We start from the raw sequence: 17645 nt of genomic DNA, 5'->3' as shown, positions 1-17645 counted from the left end.
TGGCAGGCTGAGCTATGAAAAACTTAACTGCTTCCACTTTTGTCACAGAGTTATGGGGAGAAGCTGTGAACAGAACATGATTATTATTTGGACTGAAGGGTGGTGGGTTCAGTACTGTGAGCTTAAAACTTTCAAAAGCCTGGTTGATTTTCCAAACTAAGTTCTCTTATAAAATAAAATAAAATAAAATAAAAGGGGGGATTTAGGATACTCTGATATTATTACTGATATTTTGCAGTGAAGAGGACACAGTTTTTACCTCCCCAAAATCAAACAGCTCCATAATGACCTATGAGGCTGTGATTGCTCTCAGCCTTGAGAATGCCAGAAAAAAAACAAGATACAGTTCTTCAGGCTCTTCTTTCATAATCCCACTTCCCTATCTTGAGTCTCTGTCCAGTTTTTTTCAGATTTCCTATAAACTATGATCAGATTTGTAGTTAGAAGATTTTATAGCACTAAAAATGTCAATAAAGGTTTGCACATCTTTGAGCAGTGTACCCACGAGCTGACAGTGAACATTATGTTGCAAAGTGGGTAGACGAAAAAGCAAAATATTTCTGGCAGAAAGAGAGAAAGAAATTTTTTGTATTTTTGTTCTGATGAAACAAAAAGTAAAAATATTTTTTTTTAATCTAAGAACTGTAAATGCCTAAACAATGTATTAATTTAATGCAGCTGCAGAGATCATATTCAATTCTCTCTAAGATAGCTATTGAAGATAGGAGCCTATTGCTGCCTTTTGTCTTTTCTTTGAGAGTGGGAAGGATTAGAAAGAGAGAGGATGAATGCGCTGTAAAAAGAAATCTTCCTCCACACCTTAAATCAATAACCACCTGTATTTGTCTGGATTCTGAGTGCTAACTAAAATCTCTACAGAAAATGTCATCAATGAAGTCTTGCCATCTGAGAAATTTCCTGCCAATTCCTGAACTGATAATTTTCTAGGAAATAGTTGCTTAAAGATATGATTTCCAGCTTCCTATCCTTATCAGGACACCTTTCTGAATCAATCAATCTTAAATTAATGAGCAGCATGCTTACATTGCAGTCAAGTTCCATAGCCTTTTTCTCTTTCCCCCTTTTTGACTTTACTTTCCTCTCAAATGGATCCTGATTTTGATGTGTCCTGACCGATGATAAAGAGCCGATGTTAGGATCAATACCAGCAGAAAACTTTCCTTAGTGTTAGCCAAAGCAGTTCTCTCTGGCGAAGTGTTATTAATGGCCTGGCATGATGCACTGTGTCCCTTCTGGCCTTTAAACCCCTATCCACGGGGGAATATTGGCATAAGGGTTTCACAGAAGAGCAGCTTCTCCTCTTTGGAAAATTGAATCACTGCCTCGGGGTGGGACTACACCAAATTTTTCCACTGCTCATTGCATTTCAAAGACTGGGCTGAGGGTTGTGCAATTCACTCTGGTCTGTAAAAGGAAAAACACAATTAACCATCTCTCGGGGTCTGGGTGGCAGGATGACCCCAAGATTGTAAAAGTCCTCGTTTCCCAGCCTGTGCAGCCAAAGAAGGAGTCTGAAATGTGTAGGATTGAGTTCTCAAGATTGTTTATTTTTCCTTATCTATAGCATTCTTTCTCTGACCTGCTGAGCTCTGTCCAGCAGGTTGGCCATGGCATTCTGTCTGCCCTCAGGGCAGTATTTACATTTTATACTAAGAACTACATGTGCTATGTTTACAATAACGTGCCAATATCTATTATTTATGTTGGACAGTGTGTCTCTCTCTACCTTAAATCAACAGAAAAGTGTCACCATCACACCAAGACATGGAGGGCAAGGAGAAGGAGAAGAAGGTCAGGACACACCCAAATCCCTCCATCTTGTCCCCCTGAACCCCATTCTAAAAACCCCAAAATTCTACTTTTTCACCCTATGTTAATTCAACTATCACACTACTCAAACCCTTGCGGCTTGTAATTCCTCATACAGAGTTGGCAGCTTTTTCCATGGGCTAAAATCAAAGCCACAGGTGTTTTTGACTTCATGCCAAGGTCTCTGAGCCCCCTGCCAGGGTCTCGAGACAGCCAGGGTGGCCAGAGGGATGTCCTGGACTCCGACAGTCATTGTTATAATTTATCGGATTTGAAAATTGTGCTTAAATTTCACTATTCTCAATGCTCTTCCCTTATAGTTTTGATTTTTAAAATTACATTCTTATTTGCAATGTGTTTATATAACAGAAAACTTTATGTAGTAACATAAATAGGATTTTCAGCAAATATTTCTGGAAACTTCAAATAATAGAAGATATTATAGAGACTTAAATCTGAGCAGCATTGTAGAAAAAAGAAATTTGCAAAGAAATGGGGATATTTAAGATGTGTTTATAACTGCTCTTGTCAAAGCATGCTACATTATTACTAAGTTTCATGTTTCATAGCAACAAATTCAGGTACTGCATGTAAAGAAAAATTCGTTCATATTAGTTCAACAGGTAACATTGACATACAGCCCCTCTTCATTTGAATAATCTTCACGGAAAATTAACCTCTAACTTGAAGTATAGGGTGATTTTATACTTAAAAGTACACCTGAGTGATAGCTTTTATCAAAGTCTTGCTGTCCCAAAGTGGAAATGTGGGCATTTTCCTTTTGCTGCCTTTGTGTTGGAGAGGCAGAAGCTGTTTCCTTTAGCTCCCACATCCTGTTTTCAGCCAGTTAGTAAGAGGAACAGAAAGACGAAGGTACTGAAGATGATGAGACAATTATAAGTTGCACCTTATTTGACATTAGATCATAGCTGATGCTTGGGGAAGGAAAATAGTGTTGGAGAAAGGATGGGAGTGATATTTTAGCTGGTATGTCCTCTCATCTGGGGCTCCTTGCACCAGTTTGTGTATATGAACAGCCTACCCCTGAGGGATTTATTTCCTGGTATCCAAAGCAACTGGGGGCAATGAGTTCCACAAATTAATAAACAAAATAAAAACAATAATTGTAATGTAACTACTCAATTGTTTATATAATGAAAGAAGGACTTTCATATTAGAGAAACAAAGCTTGTATTTTCATACCTCATATATTTTGATATACATTTCATATTCAGAGATATTCATCATAAAAATGAAGCTGTAATTTCAAGAAATGGACTTTTCAAGTAATAAAATGCATTATTTGTTGTTTTTACAGCCGTACAACAAATTGCAAAATGAGTTCTCCCCAGACACTGAAATCTGATTCCAAAGTTGCCTTACCTGAAATTCCACTTCACTTGTCAGAGACAATATTGCGATGTCTATGTAAATAGTCTCTCTAGGATTTTTAGTTTATTTTATGACAGTGGCTATATTTGCAATCGGTGTTATAGCCCTGAAAAATACCATATGGCAGAAATGCCCATATTTAATTTAAAGTGATCAGGTTCTATGTGTTCAATCTATTAAAGTAGCTGCCATATCAGCTAATCTGACAGCTGTATTACTCAACATCATTGCAGGCAATGACATATGGTGAAGCATAAGGACAAACATGCAAATATTCATTTCATCAGGACCAGGGCATTGTCGTAGCTTGAAAAAACCCTTTTGTTAGCAAAGCTGCCCTTAAAAGCAGAACATTAACCTCAGTATTTATCTGCCAGGGTTTGTTCTTAAGTGAACAAATAAAAGCTCCCATCTTGAAGTGAGTAAAATGGTTGACAAATTGTGAAATCTGATTGCTAAGAAGGAACAAAAGCTCCAGTGACCTCAGTGAAAATGTTGGTAGCTCAAAAATATATTGAACTGCTGTCCATGATCAAGTTTTGAGGTGAGGGAGAAAGCAAAGGAGGGAAAGAGCAAGAGGTTAAGTACATTTCATTTGTACAGTTTCTGAGTGTAGCTTCCTTTTTATAAATAAGCCACAGCAGTGTTATGGTACCCTAGAGGAAAGATTAGCCTTCAACTGTGAGGTAGCATCAGGTATTGGCCATATAATACTTATGGGTAGACAGAGGGGGGGAAATATCACACTATTAGAGAATATGGTTGATAGTCTCTTTCAAAAGGGGATGGGGGGGAAGTTTACAAAGTTGCTTCCATTTCCACTTTGGAAAATAATAGGAATCAAATGTGGGATTTGAGACTTATTTACAAATGCAGAATAGTCATAGACATTTATGTTTCAACTGTAGCAAGAGAGATTATTGCATTTCTGAAATGTCATTTCAGAAAGGACCATGTTTTAATTCAAACAGATTTGATGTTTGAAGTGTCTTGGTGAACACTATTAGCTGTTAAAGGAATGTACAATAAAGTATATTCTCTTTGACAGGATATATTTTATGTCTTCGACTGAGAGTATTAATTCTCTTTTACTGAGAATGAAAAGAGGTTTTTGGCTTACAGTATATAGTCTTGCCAGTGTTTCTTCTCAAGAGCCACTGGCAAGACTCCACATAGATGTCCTGGCTCAGCATCCCCAGCAATGCAGAGCCTCTAACCCCGTGCTGGGTCAGGGCTTCCCAGGCAGGACCAGCCCTTGGTGTTGAGCCCCTGGAGGGTGCAGGGTCAGATCCCCCTGGCTTCAGCTGGCCTGCCCATTCAGATGCCTCTTCCTGCTTTCCTGCTCAGCCCTTCTCTTTCCTTCCTGTCGGAATCTGTGGCATTGATGATTCTGAGATTATAAAAAGTCTCTGTCTTTCTGCCCCGTTGCCAAAGAAGAAGTCATAATTCGTCTGTGCTGGTTTCAAGGTTGTTTATTCTGTTTATCTCTAATATGTTCTGCTGCCCTGCCGCAGCTCTGTCCTGCAGGGCAGCGTGTGGGGCTCTGCCCTCAGTGGGATGGTACAAACATTATATACCAGAAACTACCTGTGCTATATTTACAATAATGTGCCAATATCTGTCACCTACGTTGGACAGTGTGTCCCCAGCCTAAACCAACAGAAAAATGCCAACACTACAGTGAAACATGGAGGGCATGAAGAAGGAGAAAAAGGACAAAACACACCCAATTTCCTCCATCTTGTCCCCTTTGGACCCCTATTCTGGAATCTTAAAATTTTACTTTTGCACCCGTGCCACACTTAATTATTACTCATATCAAACACTCAGAGCTGGTAATTCATCCTGTAAGATTGAAAACTCTTTTCCATGGACAGAGATCAGAGACAGTGTCTCTGGGGGCTCTGTACAGGGGGGTTCCTGACCCCTGCCAGCATCCCAGGGCAGCCAGAGGGAAGCCCTGGATTCCCACACCTTCCTAAATGAGGCAGCCCCCAGGTGGAAGGTGCCAAGGAGGTCCCCATTCCTTTGAGACACCAGTGTTGTGTATTACTCTGCATTTATGTGGGTCAAGTAACCTGGGAGAAATTACAAAAGGGCAGGAGCATTCTCACCATGACCTTTACTCCAGGTGATTTTTCTAACGGAGAAAAACATACCCACTCTTGTTGCTGTTGTTCTGAGTGTTTCTCTAGCCCTGAAAAAATGGCTTTTTTGTCTGCTTTATGCTATCAGACCAGTGCAAATCAGCTGAACAGGGACTGCAGCCTGCTCCCAAAACTACGTCAAATTCACACTGTGCGCTGGTTGAGCTAACACGAGAACCTTCCTAATTATATCAGGAAAACATTAGTGCTGTGTAGCTTCTTAACCAACTAAACAAGATGACTTGAGCTTGTGCTCCATTCTTTTCCTTCCTCCTTTATCGAATAAAGATCACATGGCTTGAAAAATGGGGACTGCCTCCAGAGGGTTCCAGACCAATAAGGAAATAATTCAGTATTAGTACCCAAATCCCTGTGGAAGCACAAGTCAAGCTGAAGTATTATGCATGAGTTGGTAGATCTTCCATATGTTGTTTGTACTCACTCCCTGAGGCTTTGTGCTATAAATAACAGAAACTGGAATGCCAAGTAGCACTCATCAGGGACAATAAAAGTAATAATTTGGAGATTCATTTATAAATACGACTGGAGGGGACCTGTTATGATTGCAGAGTTTGGTCTTCTGCAAGAGACAAACTTCCCTCGTGCTAATGCCTGCTGAAAATAGGTACAGCTTTTTATTTATCCAAATAACATAAATTCGGAGACTTATTTAAAGGAGCAAAAAACCCTACCCTTTATTTCAAAATCTTTTACTACTGAGCAGCTAAGAGAGCTCAGCTAAGATCATTGCCTAATTTTATAATAATTGAATATCTAATTAATGAAAATATCGCTAAGACTTCCAAATTCTTAGTAATAGTTCTTACTGCTAGGAAAGAGCATGATTTATAGTCTGCATATCAGCATCCTTGATATGAGACTGGTTTTGTGTTGTTTCCAAGGTTTTAGATGTCTGCAAGGCATTTTAGAATGTCCCCAGCACGATGATGTAGGTTTTGGGAGGATTTTAAGGGGCTTTTTTGGACCATGTCAAGAACATGTAATGTGAATTTCAGTTATCCTGGGAAAAGCTGCTAAGAGAATAAGGCCACAGAACATGACTGCATTCACACACCAATGTTCTTTCTAGGTTCTTCTGTTATCATCTTTTGTGCATTAAAAAAAATAAACTGCTGTACTCTTGAAATTTTCCAGGTGTAGATGAAAAGATATTAGGTAATAGACTGTCAATTATTTGCAAAATTTTAATCTGCTACATCCTTATTCTGCATTTAGTACTTGAAGAAAAGAATAGCATGCAAATGGGTTTATTAATAATAGCTGATTAAAATGCATTAATTTTACATCACCAAATAATCATCATTAATTTAATTCCAGTACACCATAAAATGTCTAATTCCTCTGCAGACAGTCCAAATTTAAATTGACAAAGGAGATTACAGTAGTTTAGAAAGTCTCATTAAGCACTCAAAGATACAGTTTATTTTTTATGTTTGAAGTTTATTTCTTCAATCACTTAAAATGCAATAAACTCTGCGGTAGGAATGCTGAAATTACACAGGCAGACACAGACGATAAAATGCCACCTGAAGCATCCCTCTTGTTAGTGCTCTTCCCAGTTTGGATGCACCAGGCTTATTCCTGAGGAGCTAGACTTTAATCCGCTCTGCCTGTGCCCAGCCACTAAATCCTCAGCAGAACTAGAGATATACCTGTAGCTTTAATTTACAGCTGCTGTATTTTATGGCCTGTGCAAATTAGATAGTGTTCTTATTAGCCCCATTGTCACAAACACTTTTTATATAATCAGATTATCAGTTTTTTTCTGTAATAGTTCATGCTAATTTTCTGTCACACCAGGTTTTGAAAGTCCTCCCTGAGATTTTCAAGTAACACTTTCTCTCTAGCTTGGCAATTCTACCAAAAGAAAAAAAAAATCTCAGCTCTTCTAATAATGGTTATTTATCTACTAGTTCCCACCTTCCTTTCTGTTAGAGCACCCAGTGTTTGTTCATGAAATAGGGAGTTAATCGGCTTAATGAGACATTCTAAATGGTTTCCATAGATCTAATTTATTAATTATTCAGAGGACACTCAAATGGCTGCCATTAGTTTGCCATCTCATCTTACTCTCTGTGTTCTCTACCGTGGCTGCTGGGTGGTGAAAATATCACTTGAGGGCATGGCTAGAACTCCACAATTGTTCTTTAAAAATATTCTTTTTGAAAATATTTCACTGCTGGCGTTTCAGGAGGGAAACACAACAGAAACTGCTCCAGCCAGAAACTTAGAGATTCAAAGAGTGGAGTGAATCCAGTGTTCAAAAGAAACATAAGGGACTCTAGAGCTGCTAACTGCTCATTCCTGTGTATCAGCTCTATGCATGTGTGTTTTTCTATTTTTGGGTGCAACTCAGTGCCTTTAAGGGTTGACAACTGTGCCCCTGAGGCTGCCCCTCCTTGGCAAGCAGGAGTGAGAACTGGGCTGTGTACTGAACACATAGATAGCACAGTTCAGGTTGGATGTGGCAAATTAGGTTATGTAGAAATCTAATAATATATTGTAATTAAAACCCACATGGAACCTTCAGCATTTGCTTTACGAATTTGTGAATACTTTTGGGAGCATTCAGACGTGCTGCCTATTTTGGTAACTTCCAAAATCTATTACATGAACAGAGTTTCTTGAACTCCTTATAAATCAGAGTATTTTAATTCTAGTAAAAAAGATGGAAATTGGCAAGGAGGGGTAGAAGGTAAGGAACAGGTTTTTAAAATAATTCAACTATTAAAAAAATAAATAGCTTTGGTACCCATATCTCCATTATTATATTTCTAAATATAATCAGAATCCAAAATTACTCAAATATTTATCTGATTTTTTTATTCAGTCTGTTCAGTATTCTTCTTTTTGGAACTTTGTAATCTTTCTTCCTACACTGTGTAGGTGTTGCACATTTTCAAAAAAGGAAATTGCACTTTTAAGTAAAAAAAAAAAAAAATAGTGTTTTTATCCATCATTGTATCAAAATAGAATGCTTTGTCATCTTATTCAACCACATTTCTATAACCACACAAAAAATAAAATAGCAACAGAAAGAGAACAAATTGTACCTAGCCAGGGATTTGTATAAATTACCTTCTTCTGATCTTACATTCATCTGCTTCTCCATGTATTAGGATTATATATCATCACAAGAAGTTAAAGATTTTTTGCAATGCTGCAAATAAAGACACTGAATTGTAGCAACTTATAGACAGCAAATGTATTTAATATAATAAGAAAAGCTGTATCTTATGTTGCAGGAAACAGTCTGTTTGCTAACAAATTTCAAAATATGTTACGTATATGAAATTGGGATATGACACCCAAATCTCATTAAGCATTCCTATTTTGTCTTTGTAACATCTGTCATTATCAAAACCAAATTCAACAGTCATTATTGTAGTCACTGTTACTAGGGGGAAAAAAATCCCTTGTACATTTTAGTGTGGCAGTTAAAAATTCCTGTAGGGAATTTAATTTGGAGCCTTTATAGTGCAGACTAATATATTCCAAGGAAGTTAGATTGGCTGTGGCTGCTCCGAAAGTGTGTTGGATAAATCCCAAAGTTCACCTCTGAGAAGAATCAAAGGCTGTGGGATGCAAAGCTGGAGTGAGACCTGCTGGAGTTACAGACCTGAATTGTTCTGTAGCACTCAAAGCCACGCTGGGGTGTCTGTGTGTGCCCATGGATTGTGCACAAGGCATTTACATGGGTGGGATTGCTCAAAGACAGGAGCCTGGTATCTTAAAGGGATCAGGAGGTGCTTCAAGTCTTTGTATTGGCTGCACTTGGGATTTGTCTGCAAATCCAAAGCTTTAGGATCTCCTGGATCTCCTCATCCATCAGAACTCTCCGGTGGTGTCGTTCCTATTCCAGGCTCCAAGACTGGATATGCAGGTAACTGTGTGCAACCCATCACAGGGCATGGAGAATATCTGATCTCTTCCTGTCAGAAATCCCTCCACAGCAGTCTGTGTAATTATTTTCTGGAGGAAATTCTGTCTTGCCAGCTTCCCCAAGCCTTTTGCTGTTCCTCATGTTGGTACCATAGGACCTGACTTATGGTGGCCGTGGCTCAGATGCCACTGGTGGAGGTGTAAATGTTTTGTCCAAATCAAAGGTTCAGGTCTGGCAAATCTCTGTGTGTCTGTTGGAGATGGAAAGACAGTCAAAAGCTATTATGCTTGATAGAAAGCAGCAAAAAAAATTAATGAATAGTTGTATGGACATGTCATTAAAGGGAAAGTGAAGTATAGGTAGGCACCTACAGGTGATAGTTCCATATGTGCACTTAGCTGCTGCATTCTTTTCTCATATTTAGTGTTCATTAATGTTTTGGTGAAATGAAACCATAGGTTTCATGGGTATAAACAATTTTTCTTTTTTATTATTTAAATGCCAATAAGGCAAAATATCAGTTTTAACTGGAAGCCTTAGGAAAATAATAATCAGGTATCAGAAATCCTGAATAACACAGAGTAGAATCCAGGGAAAGGCAATTTATCCTCAGATCTGAATATAAGGGTTTCTACATTGTATCAATTTATTCACATCTATTGCCAAGTGAGATGTGTTATGATGAATTTTTCAATATTCTTTACTGGTATGTTAAAATCAGATGTTGAAGCATGGATGTCCGAAGATGGAAATGAGAAATGGCCACTAAGCACAATCAGAGGCCTCTCTGGAACACAACTAAAGCTGTGGCTTTATTGATATTGCTGAGAAAATGTATCTACCAGATACATTACTAGGCCATATAAATCCTATTTTATAGTAACAGGAACCACAGCAGGAAGCTCTGATTTGGCTGCTAAAGTTATCACTGTGTTCCCTTGTTCTTGTTTGTGAGAAACCAGGTGGCCCCTATTATCTTCTAGGTGCTAAATATATTCAAAGGATTTCTCCCACCATATCTCCTAATATCAGAAGGCATTATGTAGTCAATTAAAATAGAGGCTGTTTGTTTCTTCCTCTTCCTTTTCTGTCTTGTCCTTGAGAAAATGTCTCAGAGGGTTTTTTTTGGTTTTGTTTTTGTGGTTTTTTTGTTTTTGTTTTTGTTTTTGTTTTTTGTAGCACAATATTTGTTCTGATGAACATTGATTTAGTTTGTCTGGAAAAAAAAAAACCAAGGAAAACATTACTAATAGCAGCTATTGGTTTAGAAATGCATTGTTTTAGAAACCCCCGAGGGGGAAAAATATTTTATGAGCAGAGAGGATGAGTGAGCTTCACTTGCTGACTGCAGATCCTGCAGGGATGGTGCCTTGCCAGTGAGAACTTCCCTGCAGATGTTGATAGGTTGTGGCACATCAGTTGCAGAAGCACATTTTAGCAAACAAACCAAAGATCAGCACACAGACACCCAAATCCACCCATCTGAGAATTGTCTCCCTGTGTTTGACATTATGAGTTCTGAGCCTCACTGTCTGCTGCAGCCCAGAGCTGGCAATGGCTCTGCCCACTGGTAGCCCCTCTGAAATTTGAAAATTCTCTTCACTGTCAACTAAATAAATACATACGTAGGATGGAAAAGCAAGAAGCAGTTCATAATAAAATGGCCTCTTCCATTATTAACTGGCAAAACTCCCAAAGGCATTAAAATAAATGAACCATAGCATGAATCAAAAAGGCAAAAATGATAACTTGGGACTTATACTTTATAAGTTTAATTAAATACGAATGGATTGCTGAAACAGCATATGACTTCCTATACTTTTCTGCTAGAAATAATTTTAGTGATTTAAAGATAAAAATTGAATGAGAGGTTTGACTGTATCTCACCTAATTCCATTATTCATGGCTACTTGCCTGTTTTCCCTGAACTACACCAGTTTTCACTTTAAAATTTCAGTCTCTGCAGAGTGCATATGCAATTCTCCATTTAGCTCATTTTCCAGCTGTTTATATATAAAACCCTGTGAGTGTTTCATTTTACTGCTGTTGCTTTGCAGAGACTTTCATCAGCATGAAATGAATAGGGAAATAAATTTTGAAACAATTGGAAGAAAAGGAAAAAAAAATCTTCAAAATGAGCACTGAAAACTTGAAGGGTTGGACTGTGATATGTGGCGCCACTTTGTTCACCAAACCACAAACTTGTAACTCATATTTAAAAGCTGAGTCTTGTCTTTCCCCATAAGAACTTTGCACTTCCTTAATTCCCTGCATAAATTACTCCAGCTAGTACAAAGACAAAAGAAAGGAGAGGAATGCAATAGTCTTTACTGTTTCACATTATTTTACATTTAAAAAAAACACTCTGTTTTGAAATGGTGTTTTTTTAGGAAAAATTCTTAAGGATTTGCGATTAAAATCTCTGTGTCTGTTTCTGAGGCTTTTGCTGGTATATTACAGAGTATTGTCAGTGGAACTATGTAGAAAAATATAAAATAGAATTAAATTCTTCATAGAAAGATGAAACAAAAGAAGAAAACAGATAACTTGCATAAATATTTGTGAATTTCTACTTCAGAGCTGAATTCAGCTCTCCAAAATGATGGTGCTTATAGCCAAGTGAATTTTTAAATCTTTCTTAATATAAGGAATGGAGACAAACTGCAGTGTCTCTTTGGATAAAGTGCTTTTAGTAGACACAAAAGTGCAGAAAATCCAGAAAACACAGTTTCCTCTCTGTTTTATTTATGTACAAACTTCATGGTAACAGCCAAAACTTCCATAAAATGTTGTATTGTAGTTGGATAATGTGGGTGCAGAGATCACTGAACTCCCACTTTTCGTACTTGCATGCACAAATATCCACATCTGCTCACACAAATCCAGAATCTCTAGGGACTGCAGGTGACAAGGAGAGATTTCAAACCAGAGAAATGTCAGAGAAAGCAAAATGAAAGTGTACCTATGAGAGATCCATTATTCCATTTATTTTCATACAAGTCTTTAGTTATTTTTGCTATTAATTCTCTTACTCATTGTTGGCTGAACTACTGTGTTCAAGGAAATTCCATCAAATTCAAGGCTGAGTGATGAAGGCCGAAGGTCCACCAGGAATGTACATATAAACCAAATTTGATATATACAAAAGTCAAAAGTACAGAAGTGAAAAAACATTTCTCAAAAGAACACAGAAAGAACTCAGAGATGACATGAATTGAAAAGTCAAATGAAATGCATCATAATTCTAAACAGTTGTGCAGAACAGTAAAACAGGAAAGATCACCCCCAAGATTACACTTCCCAAGAAACAGACATATTTGTATGATATTTCTCAAAATAGGTAATGAAGCTATTCAAATATGCAAGATTGCACTTAATGGAATTTAAATGAAATGGTAAAAAAATATTTCCATCAATTTATTCTATTGGAATGGGATGAAAATCAGGAAATTCCCAGTAAAAGAGCTGTGATTTTTTTTCTCTGTGTTGGTTAGGAATGTGGTGTACTTTTGCATTCCTTGCACATGCAAATTCCTACTGAAGCCAAGAGAATTTCTAGGTGAGGAATATATCTGAACCGACCCCATAATTTAATCACAATGTTGAAGTGTGAGCATTTCCCAAAGTAAGCTGTAAATCAATATGACACAAGAAAAAGAATGTACTAAAAGCATAGAGCCGTGATAGAGAATAGGGATGGGAAATCAGAGCAAAAAGAGTGTGACTTCAGTCACTGAGAGAAAATCTGAAATATAACTTCAATTGCACTGAATTAAAACTAAATCAGTATGATCAACTAAATTGAAACTGAAATATGCTGTTAGAAACATTTCATAATTTATAATTTTGTTCTGATTACTGAGAGTGAAAAATACATTTAAAAATAAAGCAGACAGTCACGTAGATGTGATTATTCCTGTATGCAAATAACAGGATAACAGCTTGGGAATGAGCAGAGCCATTATCAAGTACATGTGATACAAACCATCACTAGGAAAAGGGCAAAAAATCCAAGGGTATTCTGCTCTTATGCTTTGTATTTGACAGATGGCCATTGGCCCAATTCATCTCTGAAGTGAGGCACTGAGCAGTAAACTGCATTCCCAGAGTTGATGTTTTCTGCAGCAAATTGCTACAAACGAAATCTTTGTTTCTGCCCTCAGTGGACACCAAAATTTACCTGCAGTGGGTGCACAGCTCCTGTTTGCATCCATTTACCCAAAGTTCATTTAAACCCAAGTTGGCATGGAACGTGCAAGTCTAGATTGGAGATTTTGTGCTTTTCCAGATGAAACAAGACACAAGTGAGCGTTCCACGTTCAAGCTCATATTGTTGTGAGCACACTGGTAAGGTGGTGGGTGCTGTCTGTACGAGGTGCCAGGGCCCAAGATGTTAATACACTGAACCATGAGTGTCCTCCAGCCTCTGAGGGTGGGCTAGGACACGTGTAACTCCTACCAAACACATGGCTGAATGTCCTGAGAGCTGGTTCTCAGCCTCTGAAAGCCAATAAACAGCACAACTGATGTGAATAATGCCAGGAAAGTGCTGGTTGGTTCTGTGTCATGTCTCTGTGTTCCCTTTTCAGAGATTCCTTACAGCCAAAGGTTAAAAGACCCCTCCTCCCCCCCCCAACTCTCCAGGCTTTGTTTTAATTTAGTCTCTTCATTTTGAAGTGGTTTTGTTATTGTCCTCGTTTGAAAAGTACTTTCAATCTTTTACATTCTGTGTGTTGTCTCCAACTTTTTGCAAGCTTCTTTATTAATATTAAAAATCTCCAATTCTTGCTTCTCTACCCATGGTTTCCTATGCTACCAATGCTTCAATTTATGCTCAAAAATCAAGATTAAAACTTGCTGCTTTTGCTAATCAGTACAAAACAAAAAGCTGTGAAGAAGGCTGCAAACATCAAAATACTTTTTTTTTTTTTTTTTGCTTAGATAGTTTGCAACCTTGATAAGATCAGAGAAACAAGCGTGGGGAGCTGTTGCCTGCGATACAGAACCATTAAACTTTTCTCCTTGCAGAAAACGCAGTGATCACAACATCTCACATCTGTTCTTGCTGAACCTTAGAGCATGAAAGGAAACGAGATATTACAGTGAAAAAAAAAAAATAACCAGAAAACAAACCAACAGCTCAATGTGCTTCTGCACTGGGTTGCAGATTCCACAGTTTTCTTCCTGCTGTGAAATCACTTTCCATACTGGCTTAGAAATTATAATGGATGTAGTACTGCCCTAAATGTGTATTTAAGTACAAGGCAAACATAAACTGCTGGGAAGAGTGTCTGAAAAAATGCTTCCCCAAAGAAGTCACAGCTTCTTTATGGCCTGCTTACCCCTGGTTGTACCAATGACTACTGCTGACAAGGAAAGGAAAAGGCTTCCATATCCCCTTCTTTTAAAGATTAATTCCATGTTGGACCAGCCTGCTTTGCTTGTTCTGTGTCTGCCATTGACGTACCTAGAACATACTCCAGGATTTTATTTAAAAAATATATTAATTTTGCTTGATTTCTAGGGTGCAGGAAGGGGCCAGCAGTGTTCTCTGAGGCATTAGTTTCATCTCTGGCCTATTTTAAGGCCTGGGGAGAGAATCAGCACTGCCTTGATATCAAACAGTTAAACTCCAGACACCAAATATCTTGACTTTTGCTTCTCAAGTTACATGGCTGTGGAAGTCTAATTAATCCCCTAAAATGACAAAGACCTGCTGGACATATGGTTGGCTTCTCTGCAGATCTCACTATCACAAGAGTATAGAAATAATCACCAGTTTCCTATAAAGAATACCAACTGATTTTTAGGGGTAATTTTTGCACTGTCAGAAATATTTTTGCAACCTCTTAAAGACAAAGTTTACTTTAGACTGAAACAGGTGGCACATGGAGGGCAGTTTCTTGGGTCAGCACCTGTTGGAGAGATTAATCTAATTTTTAACCCCAAAGCAGAGGTGCATTCCTTGTGTTACCACAACAAGGAACTGCCAAAGAACAACTTTTTGATCCTCCTGTATGCCAGAAACTTCACAGCCATTGTTTTGTTTCCTAATTGTTTCACCCAAAACTGTAGTCCGTGAATTATTCTACCCAGTTCTTATTAACATATTTTATTCACATATTCCCATTTTCTGCTCAAAGGAATGTTTTATCAGCTGTGCCTTCATTATTCATGGGATGCAACAGCTGAGCTTTGGGGAGTAAAACTCTGGGTGGGAAGCAGGTCCACAGTGTATTACAGTGTATTTTTTAGAGCTTCCACTTTGGGGTGTTCTCCTCTGGCTGTCCATAAACTTTGTAGGTGCCACCTGTTAAATATTGTCAGGTAAAACTTGCCCCACGAAATTTTCATGAGCTCTGTGGGCAGAATTGCCTAAGAAAGAAATGCAAAGAGCAAAATGAGCATCAGATCAGTTCCTTGCTGTGGTTAATGGCTCAGCTTATTGGATACTCGACTTTTCAGAGGTGCCAAACATCATCTATGAGCAGCACAATTTAACAAAGGAGGCTCAAATGCTTTCCCTCACCTGCAAAGGGAAATCAGCAGTGGATTTTAACTAAATTACTTTAATTGTTTTGAAAAAGTTTATTATTAAATCTAAATGAGCATTTTATTATTAAAATGTTTAAAAGCTGTCATTTTGAAGCGATGCTTATTGTTAATTCAAGATATTTTGTTTTCTTCTTGTATCAGAGGGAGTTAAATGTAAAAAGTACTCACTGGTTTCTTACGAGCAAGGCAACATTTTTGAACATGACATTTATAATTAAAACATCCTTCAAAAATGACAGCCAAAATTATGAAACAGCATGCCTCTGAAAAGATAGGACAAGGTTTTAGAGAAAAATGCAGTTAAATTTTTTGGGGGATGGAAAAAAAATCTGAGTTTAAAGCTTCCCTATGGTGTAGCTTTGTGCTGCCCCGTAGCTGGCTTCTGGAGGAAAAGAGCAGGTATTTGAGATGCTAAAGGCAATCATAACAGAAATTCAGGAAAAATGTTGAATATCTTTGGACAAATAATGTCATAAAAAGAGAATTCGTTAAGATCAGCAAAATAATGTATATTTATGGATGCTAGTGAGCAGATCTGGGTCAAACAGAGGAACAAGGCTGTGCATCAGTTCAATAGCGAGGAACTGAATTCATAAGCAGTGGGAAAGGAGAGGGAATGCAAGAGGGGAGGAACAAGTCCTAGCTTATTTTCACACAGAATGACAAACCTAATGCCTATTTCCTCTCTGGGTTGCAATAGATAAAAGCTGAGGAGAGCTGCCAGTTATCTGAACTGATACACGCTCGGCTGGAATAAAGAAGAGTTTTGTAATTTATTTTGTTGAGCTCTTTTCCAGTTGTTTGTAGCTGCCACATCTAATTGTGCTTGTGTAGTCCTTTAATTTGCATGAAAGAAGATAACATAATTGAAAAACTCAGGAGTAAGACAAGTTCAGATTACTAGCAGAGGCAAGTTAATTTGTTATTCATTAAATGCTAATGAACCTGGCACCTATGTTTTATTTGTTTCACTCAGTTTGAAATTGGAAAGGTCTTGTAACACAGCTAAGTCTGTGATAAACAGAGATGTTAAATTAAACTGCTGTTTTCCCTGATGTTCCACTAGAATAAGCAAGTTGGTAAAACTAGGCAACTGTAAACACATCTGTGTGGTGAAGCATCCTCTAAAGGCAAAGGCAAAACTGTGAGGAACTCCTTCACATATTCAGGCTCCTTTGAGAACTGGGGCTAAACTTTTTGACCCCTCAGGTCCCAGTTTGATATTTTCTATACAGAATGGACAAAGTGTTGGTGCAATGAAAATTACACAGTGATCTTGTCTTAAAATCCAGGGGCAGGGTTTGGTTTCTGCATCTGCCTGCAGTTGTGCTGCCATTACAACTGGATGCAGGCACAAGGAGCAGCCTTCAGCTGGCCCAGATGTTTTTGATAATACTGCAGAAATGGCTGAAAAGAATTCTAGAGTTGTTCTCAGCAGTGCCAACCTGTGACTTGTTTTCCCTTCAGCTGCTAAAATGAGTTTTGAAACAGCAATTTTTGTTCATAGCTGTTATACTTCATTATTGTGTTTCATTTTGGCCTTAAGTGTCTTTGTAGCTCAGCACTAAAGTTGCAGGAATGGTACTGAGCCTTAGGGGCTAAATTTTGTGACTTACCTGGCTAATTTATGTTATTGGGTAATTTATAGTATGTTTTACTGAAGGTAGTAAAACTCATTTAAAAAAAAAATCTGGGGACAGTTTAATGTTGACTTCTTCTGAAAAGTTATTTTCATTTTATGTAATCTTCTTTTACAGGACTTTTAAAACATGTACAGACTGAAAAGAAAATATATAATAGTTAAAGCACATTTCTAA

General features: G+C 37.8%; 1 long non-coding RNA gene across 4 annotated transcripts in view; it reads right to left on the bottom strand.

Moving 5' to 3' along the window:
* LOC140684494 (uncharacterized) overlaps window positions 1-17645 on the bottom strand; it is a 268835-nt gene that overhangs the window by 120279 nt on the left and 130911 nt on the right. For 3 of the 4 annotated variants that reach the window (XR_012056820.1, XR_012056823.1, XR_012056822.1), the window contains one exon: window positions 12330-17606. The exons of the other annotated variant lie outside the window; for it this stretch is intronic. This is a non-coding gene — a long non-coding RNA (uncharacterized lncRNA). Of the gene's footprint in view, window positions 1-12329; window positions 17607-17645 lie in introns of those variants that run through there. 4 annotated transcript variants of the gene reach the window in all.

This window comes from Taeniopygia guttata, chromosome 7 (assembly GCF_048771995.1).
Source record: "Taeniopygia guttata chromosome 7, bTaeGut7.mat, whole genome shotgun sequence".
Taxonomy (NCBI): domain Eukaryota; kingdom Metazoa; phylum Chordata; class Aves; order Passeriformes; family Estrildidae; genus Taeniopygia; species Taeniopygia guttata.
The sequence above is the reverse complement of the archived record's forward strand: the minus strand, read 5'-3'. Positions and strand labels throughout refer to the sequence as shown.